A 12,926-nucleotide genomic window follows, 5' to 3' on the forward strand; every position below is an offset into this window, starting at 1 on the left:
GATGTGGGTCCACAACACAAATGCATTACATGCAGACACAATCGAGGATGTTGTAAAACACAACCATTGGCCATCTCCTGGTCATTCGCTGGCAAGTGTAGGTGGCAGTCAGCTTGTCCAGGGTGTCCACTCCTCCTTTGTTTTTTGTTATAGTCGAGGATGATTGTGGGGCTTTTTGTCACTTCCTGATGACACAGCTGCATCTTTGTGAAGAGTAGACATAAGTATCACGTTCCGGTTTTTTTTTTTGGAACAATATGAGACAACAGTGGTGGTGTCTGTAAAAGCAAACTTTGCAGAAAGTGGAGCCCTGTCCTTCACCTGCAAGATTTCAGCGGGCAGCTCAGGTTTATTTTTCTTCACTGTGCCCACCATGGTAAGTTTCCTCCTGATAAGTTCTTGTCCAAGGTCATAGCTGGTAAAGAAATTGGCACAAGTGATATTGTGACCCTGCAGTCCAGTAGTCATATCGAGGACCACACGTTTTCCTTGGTTTTTCTCAGGGATGCCACTCGCAGCTTTGCTTGTGGAAATCTGTAGATTCCAGGCATAGCTGGTTTTTGCATCACAGGCCCCGATTCGATCCGCCTGCGTCAAAGCAGATGTATTTATAGCTCAACAGGTCGGTCACAAAGACATCACACCGGGGCTCGGAGGCGGAGCTCCACACACAATGTTAAAGAAATGCAGAAGCAATTTAGATTTAATTTGAATCTACTCTAATCTAAGATCATCTTTATCACACACACACACACACACAGACACACACTGCACACATACACAAGCGCACGCGCACACAAACACACACACACATACTGCACACACACACATACAAGGGCGCACGCACACACATGCACACACACACACACACTTGCTAAGACAAGCACACACGCACACACGCACACACATGCACACACACACGTGCACGCACACAAGCACACGCACACACACACATACAAGGGCAGACACACATGCACACACACATGTGCACGCACACAAGCACACACACACGCGCACACAAACACACGCACACACGCACACACACACAAGGGTGCGCACACACAGACACGCGCGCGCACACACACACACACACACACACACACAGATGCCTCAACACACTCATCAGGGTGTGTTAAAAGATGCCGACAAACAGCCAAAGCTCCCCATCTGGACCAAATTGCCCCAAAACCTCAACGACCTTCAAATACCTTTCATCTTCACACGGGGACGTTAACCCCCAGTAATATATATATTTATATATATATATAATGCATTTTTGGCACAGTGAAAGACGACACACGTCACGTGGTCTGATCTGAAGGTCCTGATGCAGATTTTAATGGGAGCAGTGACCAACAATCGTTTCATAATTTCCAGCCGTACACTTGGTTCTGGGATACAGAGGGCTGACTAGTCCTCAACAATCCTGGGGAAAGAAGGCAGCAGAAGATTTCTCAGCAGCAATTAGAGACGATTTCATCGGCCTCGCCGACCTGTTCTCTATCTGGAGATGCTGATGGGGAGATGCGTCACCCTAAAAGATACAGCTGGAGAGAGTTCCATCTTTCTCTCAAAGAACATTTTCTTTCTCACAGTTATTCCAATAAAAGCCCCCTTCACTGTGCACCCTTTGTTGTTCTCTTCTATTCAAGAAGGGAGACCTCCTCCATTCAAGTAGCAACCCTTTTCAGTTATGAATTATTTATACTCTCAGATGGTGGAGTCGGCGTTGAGAGGCTGAATGTGGGGAGGCAGTGAATCCAGGTCCAGATGGTTCCGTCTCTTCTTCTTTTGGCTGCACTGAATGGGCTGGCGTGTGTGAATGTGTGTGTGTGTGTGTGTGTGAATGTGAGAGAGTATCGCCTGTCAAATCTGTGACTACAGACAAACAAGCAACATTAAGATGGTTTATTGATGAATTGTCTGAATGTGTGTGTATAGAACAATTATTAACATATTTACAATCCGTGAGAGCCGACATACAACCAGGCCACACTAAATTGGCTTATTGATAAAGTATCAGTGTGTGTGTGTCATGACTCAATCTTTCAAATCTGTAAGGGCGGGACATTGAATTGGTTTATCAGTGTGTGTGTGTGTGTGTGTGTGTGTGTGTGTTTTGAATCCATCTTTCAAACCGTTGATTGCGCTGTATTCATATTTACTCGGTTCTTGTTTACTTGGACCGTAAGAGGTGACCTTACAGAGTCTGTTTTTCATGTGTAATACTGAAAACCTCGGTTACCGTGGTAATGGAGAGTGCAGTTTAATACCACAGCTATTTTGTCAAAAATAGAACAGACGGGTGTCTGAGTGCAACATTACAGTCCAATCAGGAGAGACCAGCCAGAGGAAGAAAGGATCACGTTTATTGTTAACCGATGATATGAAATGATAAAGTCTCAGAGTGTTTGGTGAGATAGATCCCCCCCCCCCTGTGGAGTCCAAACCTGGTGGTGATGATGATGATGATGATGGTATTTTCTCGCCACTTAGATAATGCACTCCAAGATGTCGCCCTGACAAATGAAGTGAGAGGCCACGCCTCGTATATGTTTTATGGAAACATATACGACCCCCCCCCCCCTGACCACAGGATCAGGAACACAGAGGACCCCTAAAAGGATCCCAGGAGGTCTCCCGGTTAACATCTGATGTTTTCGGTGGATTTAAAAGCGTTTGCGAGTCTGAAATGTCTTAAAATGTAGAACACTTTTAATTTATTCATTTGATTATCCATTTCATGACAACGACCTCCGAGCGATGCCACCGAGGAAACGCACGCGACACCCTCGGTTCCTTTTCCTTCCTTCCTTCCTTCCTAAGCTCCGTCCGTCTGAGGTAATCATCCCGACACCTCTCCTAAAGGTCGGTCCAGAACCTGCCGCGAACTGCACTAAATCGACTTCAGCACTCAAAGGGCGGAAGACACAGAAAGCTCTCTCCATTTTCCTCCTGGCTTCATTTAGCTCATTTAAATCACATGCTCAGGAAGAACCATTGGTTATTATTCACTCTTGTGGTTGGTAAAAAAAAAAAAAGAATATTTTAGTTACACATTACAGGCTGCTATTTGTTGTTTATTTCAACATATTTTGGAAGATCGGATGAGATCAAATTCGGTCTGACTCATTCAGACAAACGGATGTTGCGCTCTCCATCTTACGGGTTTCAAGACATGATCTTAATTTAGATATGGATACATCTAGTCATGTATGTGTAATGTGTTAATGTGTCATCAATCAAGCCGCCACATTTTTTGTTACCTTCTAAAATAAGTGGCTGCTTATATGATTTTGTGTTTTTCACTCTGGAGATGGAGTAGTTGGAAATGTGTCCATATTAAAAAAAATGTTGCATAGAATATCGATGACGAATGGCCGACGCTGTTGTTTGCTGGTGGGGACGGTCTTTCAGTAATCATTCATTCTTATCTGGTTGAATCCACGAGCACCTCACAGCCAATCACATCGCCGCGTTTCTGGCCTCGCCGCTGCAACATGACAGTTTAAAGTCTGACGGCAGCAGCGGACTCAGTGAGTCAGTCTGAAAGTAGGACGGGGACGCCGTCATCAGTCATCCTTAATGAGAGCAGCGTCTCCACATGATGGGCTTCCAAGTTTGACAAAAAATAATAATAATTTCATTTCGGAAAATGGTAGCCGGCGAAACAAAAAGAGAGAGAGAGAGAGAGAGAGAAAGCGGACAGATCCGCCTGGTATTCATCGCGGCGTCCATGTTTGTTCCTTCGAGGCTCGTCACGTGTGGACTTCCTGTTTGTGTTTCGATCTCTTCCCGATCTCATCTGCAGAGTTTTCACGTAAGAGGAAGTTGGGGGGCGTGATGTTCCCCTGTGATGGATCACTTTACCCGCGCTTCGTAAAAACGACAATAACCGGAATAAAATGGTTGCAAAACACATTTCAAATCTAAATACGTGTAGTGAATGGATTTAGATATGTAGATTGTTATTTAACTCTGCGATCCAGGTTGATTTTGAATATGCATTCATATTTTTCTTTGCTTTCGTACAGGACAAAGTCAGCTGTAAGTTTTGACTTGTCAAAATGTAACTATGTGAATATGTTGAACATGTTTTATTCACGGTAACTTTATTCCAATATGATGTGAAGACAGACTGAGAAAAACACTTTATATGTAAATGGTATGGTATCGTAGTATTTTCTTACATTTTAAAATGCACCTGCATCATTGGAGGGTTCCTTGCAGCTAATTCGCTATACCTGTACTCTGTTAATCCCCCCCAAAAAAAACATCCAAAGTTCATCCAAAAAAAGCCACGCCTTTCATCTGCTACATTTCTCCAAACCCAACAAAGTAGCATTAGCCGCTTGAATCAGACACGAATCATAGCAGATTATGAAAACGCTCTTGTAAATCATGTAAAAAGTCGTTCGGTTTGTTTTTGGAAAAAGTAAAAACTCACATATTAAGACATAATACTCAAACTGCATATTTCACACTTGTAATTTGTTTCTTTTTTAGGTTCCCGTCGTCGGCTAAAGGACGCCAAGCTGTGGATCCGACTCACCGCCCACTCGGGTTGTTGTAGAAGCTTTCCGTTGTTCCAACCCACGCAGATACCCTCACCCCATGAGACTGCGTTCACGCGCCGGGTAATTTCACCGCGACTTCTAACAAGTCGCATTATTTTCTGCCAGTCACACAAGAGTCTGGTCGCCAGCGTCTGCGTCAGTGTCTCTTCCAAATGTTTTAGTTTTGGTCGTATCAGTTTTGTAGTTCATCTGCAGGTCATTTTGGGGACTTTTTGTATAAAGTGATGTCGTATTTTTTTCGCGCCGTTACTTGTTCGAAATCGTCGGGCGTTCAGCTATTAAAAATAAAAAAAAGATCACGTCCAAAGATATTGCAGTAAATGTAAAAAAAAGCCTCTTCTCAGCTCAGTGTCTCAGATGCACTCAAAGCCAACAACAGACTTGTGGTTGCGTCGTTGCATATTGTTGGGGACGTTTAAATGGGTAGAAAAAAAAGCAACCAGTCTTGTCCCAGTCTGGCATAACAAACCAGAAGAGATCATTCAAAAGTGTAAACCAATTGGATATTAAGTGTCAATAAAAATAAGTTTCACAGAACACAGATGTGACGGTATTAATAGGATAACATTAATGAGATAACATGTCCGGATGCTGCGACAACACAAAGGCAAACTGAGTTTAAATCATTTCATTTTTTTACATGAATATAGTCGATTTTTACTCGTGTTCATTATGAAACATTATAACCTTTTTCTTTTAAATGTGACTGAATGGTTGCTGCAATGTGAGATATTTGGTCTAAAACACGACCTTTTGCAAAACCGGGCGAAGTCAGTGAATGTAGAACGTTTATGTCTTTTCTTTCAATGTTCACGCGTGATCAAATGTATGATATTACATCTTTAAGTGTGATTTCCCTAAGAGCTCTCCTTTATTTTTCTCCTTTATTTTCATACAGAAGAAGAAGAAGAAGAAAAAAGCCTCTCTCTATCGTCTGCTGATGAACGTTCAGTAACTCGGGGTTCTGAACACGCTCCACAAAACGCTCCTGAACTCTGGCACTGACCTTTTTTCCACTTGCGCAACACGTCACCCTGGAAAGGTGTCAGATCTTCGTGGAATAAATCTATATTACGTCTTGCCTTTGGCGGAGCGCGGCCATCTGTTCAGCGGCAGATCGCACATGCATGCGAGGCGCTCGTGGGGCCCCGACATCAGCATGACGAGTGTGGAGGGGGAAATAGAAAAATAAGTCTGATTGTAGAGAAGTCGGTGGGAAAATGACGCCACTTCTAACTTGATTTATTACCTCAGTAAACATTATACATGTTAGTTTGTGGTCTCGGTCGCTAGTTTCAATACAATATTATGTTTATTTAGTAAATTACGGTCCTGTGGTTATTGGTAGCTACCGTGGCGTTGTCCGGTCTGGGATTTGTGGGTTTTTGTCTTCGAAACTTGAACCGTTTCGTAGAGTTTTTTTTTCAAATCCCTAAATGTAAATAAGATTTTGATCACCCTCAAATGTATTCAGCGTTCAGTTGTAAAAAAAAAACAACAACAAGATGGCGACGTCCAAAAACTAAGATGGGGGACAGCAGCAATAACAAAGTCAAGGCATCACAACAGTAGTCCGCAAACCAAATGGGTGACGTTCCTGTACACAGTGGCACCAGACGTGCAAACACAAGACGAGTCCTTTATAAATGATGTCCAGTGATTTAAAAAAAAATATTTAAAAAATGTCCCTGAGGAAGTGAAAACTGTCAATACTCATACAAATTCAAGACGACAAGACTGGAGCCCTGCTTGCGGTCTGTGATGGTCTATCTTTTCTCCTGCAGGTACAGACTGCACAAGGTTAGCCTTTCCCGACCGTCCCTGAATGAGCCTGAGAGTCCTGCTGTATGTCGTCCTGTGGGGACACGACAGAGTGCTCCTCAACCAGCAGCAGCTTGCACTCTTCTTGACCTGCATGGCATCCAACGGTGACGATTGGCTTTCTCTCCACAGCCTCATGGGGTTACAACCCTCACTTCTAATTTATTTGAATAGTTTTGAAAAGCCCACACAGCACCTGTTTATTAGGTCTTAGGAAAGAACACCACTCGGTTGCACCATTGTCCTGTCATTTCCAGTCCAGACCATACAATCAATAATTCACCGGGAGTCGCCACAAAACTCACTGCAGCCCATCCTCTTATTAATCCCTCAGTATATACAATATATATATATATATATATATGTATATATATATATATATATATATATATTAAGCTTATCCTCTGGGCACCAACTTATTTTATCACGTGCACTATTTTGTGCTTCTTGAGTTTGGAGGAGAGCTGTGTAGTCGATGGTGATTAGCGAGGGGCGTTGGTAACAGCGTGAACCCGAAGGTTAACGACAACACATTCATGCATTTATTATCAACTTCGTTTGAGCTTCGTTTATCCAGGTTATCTCCATTATAAACCCACATGTCTTTTCCAATAGACTCGGGGCCAAAACAGGCTCAGCAACATGTTTAATTGGAGATAATGACGAACTCTTTTCATCTTAAGTCCTGGAGCTATTAACCAAACCATCATCATAAAACTAGACTTTCTTGGGCTAATGAAGTCACTTTTGCATGACTTACTCCATCCAATACACACATGTCAACCCAGCATGAGGCACGTACCGCATTGCAGTTTTTACTACTATATTTTTGGACACCCTGGATGAATGCTGTAGTATTGCTCTCAGTCTGGGAAAATTCTAAAAAACATATTTGCTGTCGACTCTCCATGGAGAAAAAAACAATGACAGCGAAGAGACGTCAACCACGTCGGGCAGTTTAAGCTCGGATGATTATTGGTCGACAGAAAAGTTGACAAACTGCTTTCATTGGAACATAATTCAGAGATACAAATGCTGCAAATGCAAATTGATCACAGGTGTACACCAAAGAGAGAGAGAGAGAGAGAGTAGCTTGGACTAATTTGAGTTTCGCGACTTCACAGTCAGGAATCATTCAAAAGGAAAATATGAGTATTTTGTCCAGGTGTCAGCTTTTCAAAAAAGTAATAATCTCAAAGATTTCCATTTAAATAAATATGATTGAGCCTTTGGACCACTGATGAAAGACTAGAGAAGAGAACATTATTTTCAAATTGAATATCATTGGGTTTTGGACTAAACAAGACTTTTTGAAAACTTGGGATCCGGGAACTCGATAAATTGATTGATAAATGAATTGATCGTAAAAGCTGAGCTTAGTGTGTGTGTGTGTGTGTGTAACAATACTAATAATAAATAGAAAGTCAACCATCGGTCAATAACAAGTTAATAGAAGTAAATAAAAAGTTAATTCAATTTCCTCTCGTGACTTTGTCTTGTTGCACGAATGTACTAAATACAAATGAATGTTTTTTTTTTACTGTAATATGTCAGCATTTTAGCTCATAGTGCAACACTTTAAACCTCTTTAGCGCCTGTAGTTCCTCCTCCGTGAAGCGCAGTTTCATAATGCTGACGTTTCTCATTTCCTCTCTTTTCTGTTCCGCTGATACAAAAGTGCCTATTGTGTACGTTTACAAAAACACCCATATGCCCTTTCTGTATTGATCTTATGTTCCTCTTATGATTTATCCCATAATTACCTGCCGCTGCTGCAGGAGCCTGATTCTCCCCTCACGGGTGACTATGATTAATCGAGTCTATAGTTCATCTTGTAATAATCCCAACAAACTGCTCTGAGCTCACTCCAGGTTCCTCGTACAGTTCCTCAATCCCGGAGGCCTCGGTATTTACATGTGTATCCTAATCTTGCCCGTCTGCGTGTAAATAATTCATACTCGTGGTCTCGTCTGTGCCCTTGAAGGAAAAAAGGTTGCGCTCCAGATCCATTTAGATCATTTCCACAAAAAAACCCCACTCAAGGCAGCAGAGAGTCGAAGCTCTACATGAGTTTGGTTTTGAACGCCGTTCCCAGTGAGGGTCGTTTATACGAACATTTATTTGTAGAGGTCGTCGGCAGCCGGATTCTTTCCTTGGTAATGTGCCCTCGGGCAACACGCCGGCACTCCTGAGACGACATATGGACACCGCAGCCAACAATGTCGTTTCTTGGAGAGAAATGCAGTCAAATCTCGGGTCACAATGCGTGAAGGGTTCCGTCTGCAGCTGCTGCTGGATTTACTGCGTACAGTGATTGGGATTCACGATGCAGCGGGGGATGTGTCACACGGCCGGCCAACGGGCCTTCAGTCTGTAGAGTTAAAACTCCCTGTTGGCCGATGTCCGTACAGGCTGTTTTTTTTTCAAGGCCAGCCTCATATGGCTGGACGAGAATGTGAAGCGAACGAGGACTTTAACGGTTCTCCGGGAACCCGTGTTGTACGAGATTTAGAGCATTAATATAGCCGTAAAACTGAAATAACGACATATAGCGGAGTAGCTTGATGTCTACCTGAGCAGAGAAAAAAGTTGCTCTTCCTCTTGTGTGTGTGTTGTAATCCAAGACATATATATATATATGTATATATCCGTATATATAAACACACATATACTGTACATATATACATATATATACATACATATTTATATATACACACACACACACACACATATATATATACATATATATACATACATACATATACATATATATATATATATATATATATATATATACATATATATATATACACACACATACAGAAATATATACACACACACCTTTTATTTTCTCATTTGATTGTCTATTTACCTTTGTTTATTTATATATATATACATACACATATATATATATATATACATACATATAAACATACATATATATATTTATACACACACACACACATATATATATATATTGAGAGAGAAATATATACACATACACCATATTTAAGTAACCTTTTATTTTCTAATTTGATTGTTTATCTACCTTTGTTTAAATGTGTTTTTTAATTCTATAAAGCACCCGAGCTACATCTCCTATTCCACTGTGCTAATAGCACTTTTCGTACTATTAGCACAGTTAGCTGCTAGCAACAGATCAGCCGTCGCCATGTTGAGAGCCGGGTGGAGCCGATAGAAATGCTTTTGAGTTTTGTAGAAAAGAACCTTTCAGGCAAATTGCAGGATCATATTTTGCATTTTGCACGGCCCTGAAACTCTCAGTTTTACAAAGTGCCATTCCCAGTGGATTTACACAGTGGGATGAATGCCAAAAATTCAAATACAAAATGCATTCATTGTACTCGATGGAGGAACCCGGGATCAAAGTGGCCCCCAAATAGCAGATGTTTCTGTTAATTCACATTCACGGGACAGCATGGCTAACCTTGAACGAGCTTTGGAATAGTGAAGAGGAGAAGATGCTCGAGGCGGCACTGAGCTCCAGCTAAAAGGTTACGGGCGAGTCCAAGTTCATGTGAGCTGTGCCCGTGCACCACGAGCTGCACCTTGAGATGGAGTCTGCCTCTCTTAATACCTAAATAAAGAAAATATTCAAATTACAACCGGAATACAATGATACATGTACCGAGGAGTAGAAAGAAATAGTCTTTTTGTGATGAGTTCAACTCACATAGCATCCATGGTACTGGTCTTAAATAATAATGTTGCTATAGGTGAATAGGGTTAATACTGTAAATATAATATATCACTATGTTGATTACTTACAAGACAGATATGTTTCTAAAATGTGATGTGAGGTGTTTAAATATGCAAACAAGGATTTTTATTTTTTACGTGTTTGCACTCGCTGTGATCATATTAGAGGAGAATGTGTCTTCATCTAGAAATGATTAATGATTGAATGAAAGTAGTTAGTGTCCTTGTCAAAATGATTCGCTCTGAGGCGCAAAAACTGAAGGAGAAAGTTGAATTTGTCTATTTTTCTCTACAATCAGATTTTAGGATAGCCTGCTATTTTTTTTTTTTACAAAACCCTTTGTGTGAACATTATTGTGACGCAACTGTCTTCCCTCATTAAAAGAGCTTATAAAATAACCCAAGCAACCGATGAGTCAGCTACCCGGCTAAGAGGAGCGAGCTGAACCACTGCTGAACTGCACACAATATATATATATATATATATATATATATATATATATATATATATATATATATATATATATATATATATACGGTGATGCCTGTAGTGAATGCCTATTTATTTTCAGAGCGGGCCCGGCTGCTGCTTTGTTTGAATGGTGCAACACAATCAGACCGAATGTGTCATTCAGACGTTACTCTTTAGGGAGTCAGAGGTCAAAGGTCATTCAGTTAGATTTCTCTTGGGGGGAGTTGGAGTCATTGAGACGCGGGATTCTTGCCATCGTCAAAACTTTTGAGCAACTTGTCTTTCCCAGGAGTTGATTTCTTCAGTATCGGGTGATTTATTAATTCATGCATTAATTTTTTTACACAGTCACTTTTGCGCAGACAACGTTTTTCTTAATCCTCAATGTCCTCTGTTTAGGAGTTATTATTAAACACTGGATGAAGGAAAACTCTCACGTCTCCAATTATGGGCAAAAAGAGCCCCTGTTTTAAAGGTACGATATTTTTTTCATTATTATGTCATTGACAAGGAGCTTTTTACCGTTACAACTAATGATACACCACAACTGGGAGTTTTAATCTGAATTAAGGGAATTAAGGGCACATATACAATATATTAACAATAACATTGACTTATTTTCCACTGCCAATGTTACTATGTGATACATAATCATAGTCCCCTCTGTGCCCTTGAGATGTGATTTGCTTTTATTGTATTTTAGAAAAAACAAATAGGAGGTTTAATTTGCAACTGCAATAAAAAATAATAAAAAGATTTTCAAGCAGCCCCATCTGGCACCATCACAAAAGGGAACTGACAGCAGGGGAATGATATCTGTGTAATTAAAAAGATGTTTAAATCCCTGTTAAACTCTGCCACCTGTGCGTGTGGAAATATATATATATTTTTAAACCAAATGCAGTGCAATACGGGCGACTTGTTGTCGTACGAGAATCCTTTTCCGTGGGTACGTTGGTCTTCCGTTCGCTGACACAAATTGAGCGATCAAAGCAATTAAAGTTCCTATAAAAAAAACGTAAAAAACAACCCGCTGCCAGATTGTGAGCATACATCCAAGAGGGAGCTCAGAAAATGGCAGACGGCGTGCGAAATTATATAAATAAACTTTAAATGTTGCGTTTGAAAACCTCAACTAACTAACAAAGGAAAAAAAAGACAAAATAATGACCCAGTGAACGAGAGGATCTGAGGCCCCGGTTACCCGCTTTGCTCAACCGGAGGGGAAAAAAAATAGAAGTGAAAGATATTCTCAAGGTAACTTTGAGACTGAACATTGTCTCGTCTCTCCAAACACTGGAATTAGACGCAGAGAATAATCAGCCATCTAAAAAGGGCAGAAAACACACCCACAGTGTTACATGTAGGCGTGCGCATCGGCAGCATGGACTTGAAAGGGCAAATATAACATCATAAAATGGGCTCCCCGAGAGGGTCATATTACAGCTACTGTACTGTACATCTTCCGCCTGTAAAACGTATCTGGGGATGTGCTACAGGTGTCAATCAACACACATCAAAAGACATGATGCTCTTTTAAGGGACGCTGCATTTAAGGGATGGATGGTAAACACGGCACCACTATTCTCACAGCCTTGAAGATCAGCAGAGGCAGGAGACATAAATGAGTTGTGACTTTAAATGAGTATCTTGATAGTGTCAGATATATACATAACATCAAAAGGAGACCAACCCTGGAATTCTGATTTAAAACTTGCTTTGATTCAACTTTTTTTTTTTTTCTTCGAGGGTATTAGAAGTTGTAATTGTGTGTTATGAGCTGCTTCAGAGTTAGTGTTAGGAAGTTAAACAGGTCGCGATTCCCTCGTTGATATCTAAATTATATTTATGTGATAACAGCTTCTTAAACTACATTTTTAAACATATTTTACTGTTTTGGAGCTTGGGCACACCCGAATGGAAGCTCCCTCCGTTAGCCGTTAGCTCTGCTACAAGCAGGTCTGAGCTCGTCACTGTGATTACTTTAAGGCGTGCGTGGGAATTAATTATATATTAGGCTTAATATTAAGTGTCTGATTAAGTTGCTGTGCTCTTAGCTATACATTACCGCTCTGCCAACCGCTAAGCAGCGACCATCAACGAGCCCCGAGAGCTTCTGAGCTGCTGCCAGCTGGCCTGCACAGCCTTCGGTTCTCAACCCCCACGATGACGCAATCAATACCCTATAGGGTATCGGTAAACCATTTAATAAAGCGTTTCACGCATCGTTGCAACGAGTGTGCGACTACTCTCATCTGCGCTTGCATTTTCACCACGTTCAGCATCTCGCTCCAACACTGGTGTGTGTTCCTCCTCTCTCGCTCTCTCTTTTACTG

This window comes from Cyclopterus lumpus, chromosome 15 (genome assembly GCF_009769545.1).
Source record: "Cyclopterus lumpus isolate fCycLum1 chromosome 15, fCycLum1.pri, whole genome shotgun sequence".
Classification (NCBI taxonomy): domain Eukaryota; kingdom Metazoa; phylum Chordata; class Actinopteri; order Perciformes; family Cyclopteridae; genus Cyclopterus; species Cyclopterus lumpus.